The following is a 5,674-nucleotide window of genomic DNA, read 5'->3' as shown; positions in this document are numbered from 1 at the left end:
ACAATAGCAAGCAAACTTTCCATAAGCTGTAATCGTGAGCAGGAACATTCCCACATCCACTTTGCTTTATGGACTGTGTATTTTAGCTTTGGAAGAAACAGTGTCTTATATTGGTCATTGATTCAAAGCATGATGACATATTATAGGATAGTGCCTCAACCTTTCAGGAAATTGGTCTCTGAATCAGCACTGAAATTGAGACTTCTGCTGGCTGTTCCACTTTCTACCAGACCAGCTGCCCCTGAACAAAGAGGCACATAGTAAGACCAAATAACTTTATGGAAATAAGTCAACTGCCACACTACTTTCACCATAAAGTGTGTATCTTGGGTAAGGTAATGTTGTGTGTGATACCATAGTAATGAGTAACATATTCTGCAAGTCAACAAAGCTGGCAGGTTTGCAGACAAGGAAAGCAAATCTGTACTCAGAATATGGGACTAACAGGCATGTGCCACCACACCGGGCTAATTTTTGCAATTTTAGTAAAGACAGGTTTTGCCATGTTGGTCAGGGTGGCCTCGAACTCCTAGCCTCCAGTGATCTGCCTGCGTTGGTCTCCCAAAGGGCTGGGATTACAGGTGTGAGCCACTGCGTCCAGCCTATTAAACAATTTCTTAACAGGAGTTTTTAATTGCCTTCTGCTTTCAGAGACTCTTTTTCTTTTATTCTGGCAGCAAACCTTTAATCTGATCTCACGAGGAAAGAGGGATAATCCTCAAACCCTTTCATCTTCTCAAATAGGTATCAATTTGCATCTGTAGCATGACTAATTTATAAGCATCATCACTATCACAAGGATACATTGGGCTAGTTGTAAGATGGATTTTGAGATTTGTGAGTCAAATACAAGTGTATGACTAGAAATTCTAAAATAAAGAGGGGTTTTGGCCGAGAGCGGTGGCTCACGCCTGTAATCCCAGCCCTTTGGGAGACCAACGCAGGCAGATCACTGGAGGCCAGGAGTTTGAGGCCAGCCTGGCCAACATGGCAAAACCCATCTTTACTAAAAATACAAAAATTAGCCAGGCATGGTGGCAGGCACCTGTAATCCCAGCTACTTGGGAGGCTGAGGCAGGAGAATCGCTTGAACCTGGGAGGCGGAGGTTGCAGTGAACCAAGACTGTGTCATTGCACTCCAGCCTGGACAAGAAGAACGAAACCCTGTCTCAAAAAAAAAAAAAAAAAAAATAGAGACAGGGGTTTTAAATAACTGAATTAAAAAAATAAAATAAAATAAAATTGGCTGGGCACAGTGGCTTATGCCTGTAATCCCAGCACTTTGGGAGGCTGAGGAGGGCGGATCACGAGGTCATGAGTTTGAGACCAGCCTGGCCAACATGGTGAAACCCCGCCTTTACTAAAAATACAAAAATTAGCCAGGTGTGGTGGCACGTGCCTGTAGTCCCAGCTACTCAAGAGGGTGAGGCAGAAGAATCACTTGAACCCGAGAAATGGAGGTTGCAGTGAGCCGAAATCACGCCACTGCACTCCGGCCTGAGACGGAGCAAGGCTCCGTCTCAAAACAAAACAAAACAAAACAAAACAAACGAATACGATTGTATGTTAAAGAAGTACTAAAACAGTAAGAGGGAATACTTTTGAAGGATTTATTATTTATTATATTATTATGATGATGACTACTATTAATATACTATTAAAGGTTGCCAAATCCTACTTTGTCTGGGTCTGGATTTATAATTAAAATTTGCACCCATCAAAAGCAAAATGGCATCTCACTTTGTATTCAATTCCTTTCAAAATGAAGGTCTTAATTTGCTTTAATCCTTTAATGCCTTGCCTCCAGCCAAACTATCAATATTATTAATGCTGCCACTTTTGCTGTCATTTTGTTATTATTAGAAACAAATCTAATGTTTTTTCTCCCTTTTGAGACTAATGTAATTTTCTTCCAGGTTGCATCAATAGGTTTAAAGCACTAGGGAAAAGGTAAAAATGGAGTAGTAGTATAGATCTTCCAGGAAGAGAGAAAAAGAAAAGGGAGGAGGCAAAAACCAAGAACACATAAGGACACAGTGATACTGTTGGGTTTAAGCAAAAATCATACAGCTCTTCAGACATTGGGTTACCTAAGTTTAAACTGCAGTCAGAACTCAAAGAAAATAATCCCTGGGCTCAAAAGGCAATATCATGTAACAACTAAAGTACACACTCTGAAGCCAGATTGGCTGGATCTTGAATCCTGGTCTGCCATTTATTAGCTATGTGATACTAAGAAATTTACTCTATCAATGTGTGCTCACGTTTCCTCATGAAAAATAAGGATAATAATACTACTTACCTTATAGGACATTGCAGGGATTAAATGAGTTATGTAAACATTTACACACATAGTAAGTACTCTATAATCATTAGCCATTATCACTTGGACAACAACTTGTGCAGTCATAATAAAGTGCTATCTGCTTAATTTGTTTCCTATTTGTTCAACAGAAAATGACCAGATGTTGTAACAAGAACTGACTGGCTTGCTCTGGTCATATGGAAAGGAACTTACAACAGACAGGTCTTGGAAATACATTACAAGAGGGTGAACATTACCATAGGGTTGACTGTATTTGCTGCTGGAAAGTAGGTGCTACTAATAGTTATTCTTTTTTATTTTGGAAAAATATAGATGAGTACCCATGGATTTTCTACATCTAAAGATCTACTCATAATTAATCCTAATCATTATTTCTGGCTGTCCTGTATAATTATTTACAGTGGTTATTTTCTTCAGCCTTGGCTGAGTCCTTAACACCATTTCAGCAGTCTTTTCATTAATATCCATTTGACTCTCTCACCCTTTTTTTTACAACAAACTTTATGATTTTTTTCAGGTCCCCAAACATACTATATTCTCTTTCACTAACCAATGCAATTGAAGCTATAGACCAACTTCTCTATACTTACCTTACTTAATGTCATTGACACATATGTGAGACAGCACGTTTAAATGGCATATATTCTCCTGACACTTTTTAGCAAAATAATTTTTTGTTTTTTTTTTATGTTTCACAGATTTATAAATCAGTACCTAAAAGAGTTCATACAATCTGCTAAGAAGTAATTTATGACTGGCTACAATGTTATCTTTTACATCTTGTTGGATGACATCAACAAGCTACCTCAAATAGAGTTAGGTCCCCTTCAAACATGCAAAATATTTACTGTAGTAAAATATCACCATGGCAAGACTTTAATTTCATATACATGAAGAACTTAAATGGGTACATCACAGATTACATCCAGCATGAAATCGACTTTCTCTTCACTATGTCTGTAAACCAGATCTTCAAGAACGACTTTGGTGAATAGAAACCCTGAGCACGGCCGGGCGCGGTGGCTCACGCCTGTAATCCCAGCACTTTGGGAGGCCGAGGTGGGCGGATCACAAGGTCAGGAGATCGAGACCATCCTGGCTAACACGGTGAAACCCCATCTCTACTAAAGATACAAAAAATTAGCCGGGCGCAGTGGCAGGCGCCTGTAGTCCCAGCTACGCGGGAGGCTGAGGCAGGAGAATGGCGTGAACCCCGGGGGGCGGAGCCTGCAGTGAGCCGAGATTGCGCCACTGCACCCCAGCCTGGGTGAAAGAGCGAGACTTCGTCTCAAAAAAAAAAAAAAAAAAAAAAAAAGAAACCCTGAGCACATCTGTAGCTGAACTCCATGCATGGTGGTATTTTAAAAATGCTAAAGATTTCCCCTATGAGAGAAGACCTAAATCAGCAGCTTTCATCCCCTTTGTACAAGGAGATTTCTATTACCATAGTGCAATTTTTGGTGGTACACCCCATGAGGTTGTAACCTTCATTAAAGAATAGCAGAAAGGAACTGTTCAGGACACCACAAATAAACTTAACAGCCTATATGAAAGCTACCTAAACAAATTTTTTTTGTCAATAAACCTACTAAGCTGTTATCACCAGAATATAATTGGGATACAAAGTTTATAACCCTTCCCCAAATTAAAAATGTTAAGAAAGCATGGCAGTCAGAAAGGTGATGGTTATACCATTAGGTTTATGAATTAACAAAGGAATCACAATAATTTCTCAAGTACAAAATTCATGAAAGTTTTTAGCTTTTTAGAAACTTACAAAAATGTACAATCTTCCAAAATAAATTATGTTTCTCTTTGCAATTTTGAACCATCTAATTCTGCCTATGCTGGATAAAGAATAAATGGATGATAATTTAATGTTATTACTTATACAATGTAATGTTATTATATATTATTATAAATAATGTGGAAATACTTTGGAGGCATAAAATTTTCTTTTTTTTTTTTTTTTTTTTTTTTTTTGAGACGGGGTCTCGCTCTTTCGCCCAGCCCGGAGTGCAGTGGCGCAATCTCGGCTCACTGCAAGCTCCGCCTCCCGGGTTCACGCCATTCTCCTGCCTCAGCCTCCCGAGTAGCTGGGACTACAGGCGCCCGCCACTGCGCCTGGCTAATTTTTTGTATTTTTAGTAGAGACGGGGTTTCACCGTGTTAACCAGGATGGTCTCGATCTCCTGACCTCGTGATCCACCCGCCTCGGCCTCCCAAAGTGCTGGGATTACAGGCGTGAGCCACCGCGCCCGACCAAAATTTTCTTATGAAGAAACACACCCAGACTCTAGCTCAGAAACATATATATGTGTGTGTATATACATATGAGTATATATGTGTGTATGTATGTATACACATACACATGTATATATAAAACACATATATACATATATAAACATATATGTATATATACGTATGTGTGTATATATACGTGTGTCTATATATACACACACACAAACACATACGCTCATGCACAAAAACATGCATAGAGACTATGTCAAAGGGATATATATATATGGAGAAAAATGAATATTCATCAACTCATTCAGCGGATATTTACTACATTTTTCAGTGTTTGGATATAAATTGCTTGTGATTAATCTCCTCAATTAGTATTCAGTCTGTCTAGTATCTGAGTGAACTTTGGTGAACTAGAGATATCTAAATCAAATATATATCTTACTTTTATTGATACAAAGAGATGTTGAGTTCATATTTTTAAAAATGCTATGGGACTTTTTTTTTTAAATAGATATTTACTGAACTCCATAATAAATGTACTCTTTTGGGTGCAGTCAGGTGTAAAAAATGTTAAAAACCATAATTTGTCAGGCCGAGTGTGATGGCTCATGCCTGCAATCCTAGTACTCTGGGAGGCTGAGGTGGGCAGACCACTTGAGCCCAGGAGCTGGAGACCAGCCTGGGCAACATGGTGATACCCCATCTCTACAAAATATACAACAATTAGCTGGTCATGGTGGCATGTACTTGTGGTCCCAGCTGCTCAGGAGGCTGAGGTAAGATAACTGCTTGAGCCCAGGAGGTCGAGGCTGCAGTAAGCCTTATTCAAGCCACTGCATTCCAGCCTGAGTGACAGAGTGAGACCCTGTCTCAAATAATAATAATAATTTATCCTCAAAGAGCCTACAGTCTAGCAAGGGAGAGAAGACTATTCACAAATATTTCTTTTGCAAGTTTAAAAGTGCTCAAAATCACAAGGAAGACACAACTAAAATGCTATGATGGTTCAGGAAAGGAAGCACTTGCCTCTATAAGAATATGTAATCATACTAATTATGTTTTCATAAATTTAGTGAGGCATCATAGCATAGTTATAAG

The 5,674-nt window shown here is 39.0% G+C and overlaps 1 pseudogene; it reads left to right on the top strand.

Annotated features, from left to right (window-relative positions):
• Positions 1-821: 821 nt before the first annotated feature.
• On the top strand, positions 822-4,009 carry LOC100591302 (annotated as a pseudogene).
• The last annotated feature ends 1,665 nt before the right edge of the window (positions 4,010-5,674 follow it).

This window comes from Nomascus leucogenys, chromosome 8 (genome assembly GCF_006542625.1).
Source record: "Nomascus leucogenys isolate Asia chromosome 8, Asia_NLE_v1, whole genome shotgun sequence".
NCBI lineage: Eukaryota > Metazoa > Chordata > Mammalia > Primates > Hylobatidae > Nomascus > Nomascus leucogenys.
This window is presented reverse-complemented; position numbering and strand designations above follow the sequence as displayed.